This window comes from Pteropus vampyrus, unplaced genomic scaffold (genome assembly GCF_000151845.1).
Source record: "Pteropus vampyrus isolate Shadow unplaced genomic scaffold, Pvam_2.0 Scaffold88, whole genome shotgun sequence".
Taxonomy (NCBI): Eukaryota; Metazoa; Chordata; class Mammalia; order Chiroptera; family Pteropodidae; genus Pteropus; species Pteropus vampyrus.
The window spans coordinates 6,166,275-6,178,807 of record NW_011888869.1 but is presented as its reverse complement, the minus strand read 5'-3'; the positions used below and the strand labels follow the sequence as shown (position 1 = coordinate 6,178,807).

The following is a 12,533-nucleotide window of genomic DNA, read 5'->3' as shown; positions in this document are numbered from 1 at the left end:
TTCGGTCCCTAGAACTTATTACTCTTATACCTGGAAGTTTGTACCCTTTGACCAACGTCTCCCTATTTCCTCTACTCCCCAGCCCTTGGTGGTTTCTATGAGTTCAGCTTTTTTAGTACAATATAAGTACAATCATAGAGCATTTCTCTTTCTCTGATTCATTTCATTTAGCTAATGCTTTTATGATTCATCCATGTTGTCACAAACAGCAGATTTCCTTCCTTTTTATGACTAATATTCCACTGCGTGTGTATCTTACATTTTCTTTATCCATTTATTTGTTGATAGATACCTAAGTGATTTGTATATCTTGGCTAATGTGAATATTGTTGAATATGGAGTACAGTATCTCTACAAGACAGTGATTTCATTTCATTGAGATAAATATCCAGAAGTAGGATTGCTATATCATATGATAGTTCTATTTTTTAATTTTTAAAGGAACTTTTATAATATTTTCCACAATGGCCATACCAGTTTACATTCCCACCAACAGTGCACAAGAATTCCCTTTCTCCACATCTCTTATCTTTTTGATAACAGCCATTCTAGCTGGTGAAGTGATTTCTCATTGTGCTATTGATTTTCATTTCTCTGATAATTACTGATGTTGAGTACTTTTCATGTATTTGTTGGCCATTTTTGTCTTCTTTGAAAAAAATGTCTATTCAGGTCTTCTGTCCACTTTCTAATTATTTGTGTTTTTTTGTTATTGAGTTGTATGAGATACTTATCTATTTTAGATATTAACTCTTTATCAAATGTATGGTTTGTAAATATTTTCTCCCTTTCTGTAGATTACTTTTTTCATTTTTGTTAATTATTGAAATAGTGGGGGGGAAAAAAGAAAGAAAATTCATTGATTTATTCATGAAGCTGTCTAGAAAATGCTAAAGCAACACCTATTCTATATTACGAAGCTATAGAAGAGCAGATAAATCTGTGATTCATGAGATAACTGATAGTAATCGTGAAAAAGAATGTAGTGGTCAGCTTTCTTTTGAAAGTAGTGCTGGCTGGCTTGCATGTTTCAAAAGATGATACAGCATAAAAACTGTTAAACTTTCAGGTGAGGCAAGTCCTGCAGGTCAGGGGGCTACAGAAGAATACTTCCTTAAGGTATTCTTTAAAAATACCTCCTAAGTTTTATACAGGAAAAGCAAATGTAGAAGAGAGGATTTTCAAAGCTGATGAGACTGGCTTGTTTTACAAAGACACTGACAAACATGTACAATGTAAATGGCATTTCTGTTGACAAAAATGTTGTCACCAGAAGGTCAAAGAAACCTAACACTATATTTTCCCCAAGAGCAATAGTGCAGCATCTACTAATTCAATGCTCATGGTGGCTTTACAGAAAACTACCATGAATAACAGGAATCAACAGTACATCATAAAAGACTATAAAATATATATGGTTCATTATACTAAAAATTAAGAATTATCTAGAAATTTCTGTCCTAATGCAATAGGGAAAGAGAAAAACATGCAATGATTCTAAAGAAGAAATAAAAATATTTATTATTTACAGAGAATATAATTATATATCTAAATATCTAAGCTAATCAACAAAAAAGTTATTTAAAATTATGAGGTTCAATCATTTTTCTGAATATATGGTAAATGTAAAATTCAATATTAGTTATTTAAGCAATTATGTGTTAAGAAACAAAATTTAAAAATAAACAGAAAGGCAAATATAAATAACAAAATAAAGTTTCCTGTCATTTGCAAAAATTCTATAAATCTTTACTATCTTTTAGGGAAAGAAACCGTGACTAATTCAGCAAATATATCATGTTAGCGACAGAAAGACAACTCTTCTAAATTGATTCCTAAGATTATAGTTATTACAATTTAAAATTTTTTAATTTTGAGATTCATATAAAAGTATTCTGAAATATCTCTGGAAGGATAAATGAGCAAGAATTGCTATGAACACTTTGAAAAACAGTAATTCAGAGAGGTGGGTTGTGGATAATCTCAATAGAATGACGACAAAAAAAAACGAAGACTAACAATTACACAAATGTGATGATAGTAAAAATAACAATGGATAGAATTGAAAACTCGTCTATGTATTATTAAAATATGTTAGTTTTGGAATGCCCATTACACAGCTAACCGACTCCCTGGAACTCCTTAATGTCCTTTGAGTCCAAGGCTTTAACCAGGCTAGACTAGCCCCATGGTATCATGTTACTCTGTGCCTATTACTGGAGGCTGCCTTTTTTCTCACAAACCATAAAGTTCAGTCTTTGGAGCTGATTCTATTTCTCCCTCTCTGCATTTTACAGCTTTCACACCATTTCTCACCTACATAAAACACTCTGCTCTTCCTTTTGTTTCTTCGTTAGCACAGTCATCTATGTAAATCCTAGCCACTTGCCCTCAATCACTGGAATGAGGACCGGATTCCATCCAGGCTTTTCTGTGGCCCTGAGGCTTTCATTCCACCACCACCTTTCCCCGCAAAAAAGATCAGCTTCATTTTCAACTCATTTCCATTAAATATTTCCTTTTGTCAAAGAAAATTTGCACCACAAAATATTAAACAAGCAAGGAAGAATTTATTCAGTATTATTGCAAATAAGGATCAAGATTTTTGCAATAGAGGAGACAGACTGAACTCTATTCCTCTGAAACAAAAGGTGGGAGAGTTTTTAAGCATTGGGGTGTGCTGGTGGAAAAGTATTGGAGGACGCTGGCATTCGGGGGCACGATCACTGTGATTAGCCATAGGTATCTGCTAACTGGCACTTGTGGAAGTTAGGTTTCTCCCTCCAACAAAGACTGGGAGAAAAGGACTCTATGATTATATTTTAAAGGATGGCTCCAAGTCCTTGAGAAAGACATTTCGGCTGTAAAACTGGCAAGTGGTTGAGAGAGAAGATTTATGCCTCAAATGAGTCAAGAAAAATTTACAATTATACATTTTTCCAAAGTAAATGCTCTCAGAAAATGAAAATCAAGGAAATGTCTAAATTTTAGTTAAGCTGAGGGAAATGTTAAGGCCTTCGTGAACACTCTGTGACTATAATTTCAGCTAAATTCATCTAAATTAGTTGTGCATTCAGATGTTACATCAGTTCAGTGAGTTGGTATATGAGGGAGTAGAAGCCTCACAGCACAGAAACAGCCTCTGTTATGAGAGAGATAGAGAGAGACCATGTTCTACACAAATGAAGGGAGGTTCACAGCATCCCTCAGCAGGATGCACATCCCTGTACTTTCATAGTTTCCTTCTCTTTCTTCTTTCGGAAGTTCTGAACTACAGCAGTTACCTTTGTCTTTAGGCATGTTCACTGTAAATCATATCTCCAACCACAAAATGAAAAAGATATTGTGCCCATTTAAACACTAATCAGCTTGAAGTTCAGGGAAGCCTTTTCTGGTGGGAGAGATGATCGAAGAAAAATTACTTTTTACTCTCCTGCATTTTTTTATTGGATCTTTTAAAAAGAAAATCTGTAGCGATAGCACCAAAATTAGAGATAGGAAGAATGCAGGCTTCATCAAGCGTTACTCTGTGATGTTCCGTCTTGTTGAAGTGTTCACTGCTTTAAAGCTCTGTCAGGGACAAAGCTTGCACACTGATTGTGAACTTTAGCTAATGGATTCTTCCTAACTGCAGAGCAGTAACTTTAATGATCTTCAATTATTATTCTTTTACAGGCTGTGACAAAGACATGCTGATCAGCGTTCTAACTCAACGCTGTAATGCACAAAGGCTGGTGATTGCGGAGGCATACCAGAGCATGTACGGCCGGGTAAGGTCTCTCTGCCTTGACCTCTGTATTTCCAGGGCAAATTCCTGAGAAATGACAACACTCTCAGAGAATAAGTACTGTTATTCTTTTTAGTCTCACAGATTACAAAGATTTCAGACATCACGGTAGGTTCCTATGTCAGTAACATGCTTCAAGGAATATGAGAAAGATATATCATCAAAGGTATCTACGTGTGAAGTATGTTCAGGCTCACAGTGACTCCACCAATCCTTTCTCAAAAATCACTTGGCCTCATAAAATAAAAGATCTGCTAGCCTTACACTGCTGGTTGGTCCAATTAGGCTGAAAACGCGACACCAGAAATATCCCCTGTAACAAGCTTTAGGGAAGGCGCAGAAAGAACTAGTGATCACTGGGTCAAAAAGTAAGACCTTGTCCTGTAACTCTCCAGCGGTCCTCACGCCGCTCTCAACCAAAGCGAATTCTCTACCAGCTCTTCTTTTCACAGCATGCAGTTACAGAGACCATTAAAAACGAATGGCAGTTAAAAAGTTTAAGGCAACAAAATTATCCTTAATGTTTTAAAGTAACTGCCTTCTAATTTCAAGCAAGTATCATTAAAAATTCCTTTCTTTTATTATGCATTTAAACCACAGATTCAGAACAAAAACTTTTCAGGCCGAAAGGGCCTGAGATAGCAATTACTTTGTCCACTGAGCATTGTCAATGAAACGCTATCATGGAACTCTTCTCCGTTCAGTTAGTCCATATAAACTTACTCCATTTCTAAGCCTCAATCTTTGAACAATTATAATATATAAAATAAAGCATAGCTTTCTGTTTTTGAATTAATTAATCATCCAAAAGCCCCAACTACTAGTAAAATTAGTGGAATTAGGCTATAAAAAGAAACCAGTTATGCTTTTTTTTTTATCAAGGTGAAACTGTTCGCTTATGTTCCTATAACATCAGTGCTAGTTTTCTTTTGAAAGAGAATATAAAAACTATAAAAGTTATAGCATCAGTAATCTAATATTGTTTTAATATGCATACTGCTATAAGAGAGATCATTTTTCAGTATTTTTTTTTTAACCAAAAGGCTTATAAACATCTTTGCTTTCTATACATTAGGTTAATCTAGGTTAAAACATTATTTTATCAATTTTTACATTATATTAAAACAGATTAAAACAATTAAGAATTAAGAGTGCGGTACTTACACTCAAGGAATGTAAAATCCATTAAACAATTTATACTCTGGTGAAGCACCTTCCGCTATGTACATTAAGATCTCAGTGTTTGCTAAACTCTGACTTTGCCAGGTAATCCACACCATGTGCGAAAGCGTGGCTCCTACACTAAACTGCCCCAACTGGAGGAGAGGGCGTCATGCGGGCGCCTTTCTTCTGAAACGTGTTGTCATATAGTCAGTCATCAAGTCTTGCAAATTATTTTTCCTCTCAAATTTCTTTTTCCCTCCCTTGCACAGTCTGGACTCAGGCCTTCATTGTTTGGGGACCGGACTGACAGGGAAACCTTGCTACTCACAGTCTGGACTCAGGACTTCACCGTTCGGGGCCCAGACTGACAGGGAAACCCTGCTACTCCCAGTCACTTCTCACCCTGTTCTGGCCATGCTGTAGCCCAAATGACTCCAAACTAAATGTCCACTTTCCCACTTTAATCCCTGCATGTTTATCCTACTTCTTGCTCACAAATATCCATGTCAGTGGAATATATCCAAATGCCTGCCAAGGGCATACAAGCCTTGCTTGCCCTGTTTCTGCTCACCTCCCTCTTCACACATCCTCAACTGCAGCCAAAGAGAACGACTTCGAGTCCTACAAATGAACCCATTCCCACTCCCTCACTTTAGTCATAGTGTTTCATCTACCATCAATAGCCCGATTTTTTACTCCACGTGCCGCACACCCACTCAGCTTCCGAGAACGCGATCCTTTTTCCCATGCCACTACTCCCTAAGCAGAGTGGAACCGACTTGTGCTGCTACCGCATCCCTTACATAACTGCCACGCGGTACCTGATGACACATTAGTGAGCTTTCTACATCAGTGTCCCTGTACCAGACCCTAAATCCTAGAAAGCTAGAATGCATCTTGTTCATCCCTGGAGTTTAGCACAGATGTCTGTCTCGTAAACCGAGATTGCCTAACTAATGTTTGTTGAATAACAATGTGAAGGCACAGCTAACAGCAACTTCTCCTACGAGCAGTCAGTTCTGGGCTGCTCCTGGTAACCTTTCCCACATGTCACACCTTCTGCTCTGGGCTAGCTGCTTCTTGCTGGGCTCCTAGAGCTTCTTATGCATGATGCTATCCCACTGGGCTGTGTTGGTTTTCTGTTATCTCTTGCTGACTGGACTGTCATCTAGAAAATCAGGGACTGGGTTATTTGCTGCTATCCCTCCAGAGCTCAGCCCAGGGTCTGACACAGAAGAGCACTTTACTTATAGAATAAGGGAATCTCAGGAATTATATTCTCCATTTACTTTTTTCTTTAAAAAAGGGGGACATCTTTTTTATTATCCACTTTATAAAGTGAGTTTTTATAAATTGTTTAAATTTCCCTTTTCTCTCATTTCCTGCTCCAGTGGCTCCCAGGTGAGTCTGCCTGACCCTCAGGCAGGGGTATCTGCCCTCCCCTGCTGCTCACTTTCAGAATTACTTCTGTTTCACCAGGTGTACCTTCTGCTACTTTCCCTGTCTGTGATATTTTTAATTTTTGTTAACATGGATAATCAAGACTTGACAGAATTGTTTTCTTAGCTGCTGAGTAAAGTGCAATTCTAGGCCTGCTCCATACTTATTACTTGATATTTAACATTAGTGAGGAGTTGCTGAATTCCATCCACAACTTTGCCTCATCCAAAGCAGAAACTAATCCCTAGACTCAAACAAGAAGCCCTCTGGAATGCCTTTGATTGACGTGCCCATCAATATAATCAATGAGGTCACCCCAGATCTTCCACACCAAAGAAAGTCTATTCTGTTGACTGTGTAATGGAAGCAAGGGAACAATGAAATGCCTCTGAGGCTAGGGAGAGGGACCGTCCATACCTGATTAAGTGTGGTGATCAATGATTCCTGAAGGAGTTCAAATTCAGCATTGAAGCAATTTGTTTTCCAAGTTTTCATTTAAAACGGGGTGATCCACTCTGAAACACCTGGCCTCTGGACTTCACTCACCCCATGGTGTTGGTTATATAATTAGTGTAGAGGCTGACATGTACGCAATGTGAACCAAGGTTATCTGACTCTTAATCAAGTCTTCTGAAGCTTCTCTGTAATGCTTGTTGTTCTCAACTGAATAAACGCCAGATTTAACAAGGGCAAATGTCTGTACTGCTAATTCCCTCACATCCTTCAAGGCTTTACTCAGTGTCAGCTACTCAAGAGGACCTGAGCTGACTGCTCTATTTAAAACATCACCTGCCCCAAAGCCTGTGTTAGTGTGTCACATCTCTCACCTGCTCTTGTGTTTTTCGCCATAACTCTTACTACCTTCTAACATATCACATAGTTACATATTATGATTAATATTTAGTTTGCCACCTCCCTCTAAAACAGAACCCTCAGAAGGGGAGAAATCTTTGTTTTGTTCACTTATGTCACCCCAGCACTTAGAAGAGGTGCAGGCACATAACTGTTGTTACCTAGTGGCTGAACTGTGTCCCCTCAAAACTTATATGTAGATGCCCTAACCTCCAATGTGACTGTTTGGAGATACGGTGCTTAAAGAGATGCATCAGGTTAATTAAGTCATAAGGGTGGGGCCCTAATCCAATAATACAGGTGTCCTTATAAGAAGAGGAAGAGAGAGGTACCAGGGGTACATGAACAGAGGAAAGGCCAGGTAAGGACACAAGAAGACAGCCAACCGTATGCTAGGATGAGAGGCTTCAGTAGAAACCAGCCTTGCTGGTTCCTTCATCTTGGACTTCTAGACTACAGACTGTGAGAAATAAATTTCTGTCCTTTAAACCACCCAGTCTGTGGCATTGTTATGGCAGCTCCAGTAGACGACTAGAGTTGGTGATCAGCAAAGAGCTGTGAAGTATGTAGAGTTCAGTTTCACTCTTCAGATGCATCTTGTCCTCATCCCCATCACCTCTCAGCTCCATGGTTGAAAATACTGATCTTGAAATATCAACACACCTAGAAAGTGCGAGCTATACAATTTACTTATCTACTTTAGCAGAAGAATCGTCATGTAGCACCAGGAAAGGAATTGTGTCTTTTGCTCTATCTTCACTTCAGTTTAGAAGTCACAGGGTAGATGTAGTTTTAGCCTCAAAAGCTGAATCTTATTATACAGTTTAACATGGATCAATTTTATAAGCATGAATTAAATAATTTGAAATGATACAACTACCTTATCTTTCAAATATATAATGGGTTAAATATACTCCTCTTGGTGAAACTGGGAACTTAACTACAAAATAAATTATTTATTTCAAAAAGAATTTCTATAGAACCAATCAAAATTTTATAGAATCATATAAACCCCTATGTACGTTTGTTACAACCTGAACAATTATTTCTCTTTGACATAACATATATCATCTCTGACAGGGACGGAGGGAGGAAGAGTTAGTGGGAGGAAGGTAAGAAGCGAGGGAAGAAGGAGGGAAAAAGAAAATTTGATGCTGCTAAACCAGGCCTCGTTAGGCTTCAAAACACTCTTTAAAGCATTTCTATAAATTTACACTCCCACATGCAATATGTAATGGATCCCATTTCCCTTAAATTCTCATAAAACTTCTTAGGTTTTGACCAATCTTATAGATGTAAATGGAATCTCATTGTGGTTTTAACTTGCATTTACCCTAATAACATGTAATTCTGAGCACCTTTAGAAAGTTTTCTTTTACAATCTGATTTATACTACTGTTGATTTAACTCTTTATGTCCGGTGTATTTTTCTTTCAGTAGTTTGTCATTTATTTATTAATTTGTAGTTACTTATATAATTTGGACATTAGTCCTGTGTGTGTGTAGACTTAAAATATTAGCTCTAAATATGTGGTTTAATTTCACACTGCGTTGTACAATCCTGTGTCAAGAACTGTGAAGGGTATGAGACTTTAAGGTATTTATAAGATAGCAAGTTAACCAGCCAAGATGACATAGATATCAGTAGAAAACCAAAATATTGGTAGGAGACTCCTGGGTCAAAGACAGAAGACAGCTTATCACTCACAGTAATGGTTGTAGCCAGAGTGAGAATTTCTGCACTAGTCCCACAAGCCTCAATGCCACAGGTCAGTGCAAAGATGACCAGGTAACACCTGCACGTGCAGTGGGCTGCACCGCAAAAGAAAACCCAGGAAATTAGAAATCGGAATCACTTATAATGGGCAGAATGCATAGGGAGACATTATCTCTTTCTTTTGAAGCTATTCACTATGTAAACACCTTGGAAAGGTAGTCCAGAGCAAAGGGCTGTCGGTGCTCACTCTGCATGTCATTCAGAAACATGAGACCTTCTTAAAATGTCTCCCCAGCAATATCGCCCCTCATTTCTATGCCACTTTCACTATTGACTCTTTTTTTCTACAAGCACACCAATCCCTAAGCCACTTCTATTATTCTGACCAACAAAAGCTGAGACAAAATCCATCAATTTGAATCAGACAATATTTAATTATCAAAGGGACTCCAAGCAGCAGGAGGAGGCCACTTGATAGTATTGATCCCAACCGTGCCCCCTCAGGGGCCTGCAACCAATCAGCTAAACAAATCCCATAAATCACCAGAGTCTATCTGAAAAAACCAAGTGGCTTTCCCTTTATGTTTTAGTAATGACCTTTCCATTTGATTGACATTTTCATCTAGGTACTCTAGGATGTATTAGTGATGGCATAGACTTCACCTCGCCCCACGAGGACAGAGTCAAGGCTAAATCCACAACGGTCTTGGCCAGTGAATGGAGGCTGTCCTGGACACCTTGTAGGGCCAGACACTGGTGTGATTGGACATTCCCTCCCCAGGAGCCAACAATATTGCTCTTGCTCCACCACTAGAAAATTTCAATTATTCTAATAGCTGTAGCTTCACCATTTTTCCTACTATTTCCAACTTACATCCAGAACATTCTTTTGGAAGGGTCAGGTGCAGAACGGACAATGGCATCTAAATAAAACTTCAAGTCATCATATCCCACACACAAGCAGTGTACTCAACTATTCATTGTCCTTATGACCTACAACTATGAGAGTGCATGATAACTTGGGTGGAGGAACCAGAATGGCCTAAAGTCCGATGCCCACTTTTGGGTGGCTGCCAGCCACAGAGTAATCCAACCAGTGAACCCTGAGCCTGACAATGTTAGGAGAAAGAATCACCATGCCCAGGAATGGTCAGGGTAGAATTCCAAATCTTCAAAATATACCTACATAACTAAAAAAAAGGCCTGTTTCTGTCTACATGTACACAATCCAACTCTTCACTTCTGACACCAAATGTGTGGAATTCTTTTTCTCAAATTAAACAATTCTCATACTAACAACCCAAAGTTACCACAGACACCACAGGTTAAGGGCACAGTCTCTCATGATGCCTCTCACTTCAGATGCCAACTGCAAGTCCCAGATTGTCATCCGTCCTTCCACTGACTGGCTATAAATCAGGGGTTTTGCAACCCTCTCCTTGCATTCGATAATGTGCTAGAATGGCTCACAGAACTCAAGAAAGTGTTGTCCTTAAAATTATTGGTTTCTTATAGAGGATACCACTCAGGAAGAGCTAAAGGAAAGAGTTGTATAGGGCAAGGTATGTGGGGAAGGGTGCAGAGCTTTTGTGCCTTCCCCGGTCAGGTCACCTTTCTGGCACCTTGCTGTGTTCACCAACCTGGAAGCACCCCAAACCTCTTTAGTTGCAGTTCTTAGGAGGCTTCATTACAGAGCTTTAACTCCTTGGTCATTGGTGAGTAAGTCTGTCTCCACCTCCTCTCTCATCCCTACAGATCAGGGACAGGGCTGAGGGTTCCAACCTATAACCATACGGTGATGGTTCCTCTGGCAACCAGCCCCTTCCTCCAAGATGATCTCATTAGCATAAATTTAGGTCTGGTTGGTAGGGGCTAATTATGAATAAAAATAGATGCTCCTCTCCCTCGTATCTGAAGACCAAATATATGTTTTTATCATGTCACAGCAACTTTCTCCCCTCCTCATGGTCATTATCCAGGAGGGACAACTGCATCCAGTGACCAAGCTGCCTTACTAAGCTGTGTACATCAGAAGGAGGCGAAGGAGTCAGAGTCAGAAATCTTACTGAGTTTATCAATTATTACCAGTACCAGAAGCCTATGAATGGTGGGGAGCATCAAATACCTTAACTATCAGTCTACTGTTGAGTAGCTTTGTAATAAAAACTGTACATGGTCAGACTGTGAGTAGTCTGGAGAGCCAAACACATGACACAGATAATTTCTAAGACCATCTTCCAGGGCTGTGCAGGAGCAATGCCCTACGAACTGTGACTTTCTTTACCATGAATAAGGCAAGGCAACTTCTGATGGGCTTGCAAATCTGGCAGGCAGTGGTAACCTTGGGTCGGACACATAAAATGCTTTATACATAGCCAGAGTATGATGGTTTATGTGTTGTGCTGTCCAGTATGATGATGGATCTAGGTAACAAGGATGTTATCTGGACACGCAGGCTTGATCAGTAGCTGGATGTCAGTTGGTCTCCTCAGGCAACAAGCCCTTACTGTAGACATCTACAAGAACGACACAAAGTTCCTACCGGCAGCCACAGTTTGTTTCCACCGGTTACAATCCCAAAGAAATCCCCCTTTTCATATATGATCTGTAGTTTCAAAGTGTTAAATCAAAGGGATAAGTCTAACAACCCAAGAGTCAGTCAAAAGATAAAAAGTTTATCAAAGGTAGTGAGTACTGGCTAGAACTATGAGAACAGCCTTGCTTTCTGCACACACAACAAAAATTGTTCATTCTCGGTTCTACGTGGCTATTGCTGAGTTGAACAGCCACAACAGCCCGGAGGACCCTATGTGGTTTCTGTGTGTCTGAACCATCAGTGCAACAGGTCAAGGTGTTTAGGGCAACTGACTGAAGACTCCAGTGACTTAGCAGATTTTTCAACTTGCAGAGTTGGGGTTAAAGTCTTTGAAAAGAAATAGCTGCCATTTTTCACGTAAAGACAGATGCTCCTGTGGTTGGGCCAGTTGTTTTCTTCAGTGTGCTATTTCCATTTGAAAAGTGAGACTTGTTGATTTCTCCCCTACTTGTTAGTCACTGAGTCCAGTTTTCCCACAACAATGGCACTATCAAGCACAAGAGTCACAAGTCTCCACAGATCAGACATTGAGTTTTAACAAGAGTTCAGTAGCAAGCCAATAGCAAATAGCAAGCTGCTTTTCAAAAGTGATGTCCCTGGAAGTTGTATGAGAAAGACAACGAGTTTAAGACACCAAGAGGCACTTCTGGGAGGCTGCCACCTCTCACCGCAGGTTCTGCTCAGCAAAGCACATGCCACGGAGACTTGAGCAGAATGTGATCACTGGGATAATGGGGCCTTCCCTATACATGGCTAAGGTAGAAGCACTTCTCTATATGTGGCTCTTTTCCTATCATGAGCATCCCTTTTGGTACTTATAAGCCTTCACAGTAGAAACGAATAAAACATAAACACTAACTATATTCAATAATAGAAGTTAGTATAATAGTAGCATCAATCAGCCCCAAAGAGCACCAATCTCAAGTTCCTTTAGCTTCCCTTCTCCCACTGCAAACCTTGCCCACATCCATTATTTG

At 39.4% G+C, this 12,533-nt stretch overlaps 1 pseudogene; it reads left to right on the top strand.

The window, feature by feature from the left end:
• LOC105294513 overlaps nucleotides 1-12,533 on the top strand; it is a 42,961-nt pseudogene that overhangs the window by 1,876 nt on the left and 28,552 nt on the right.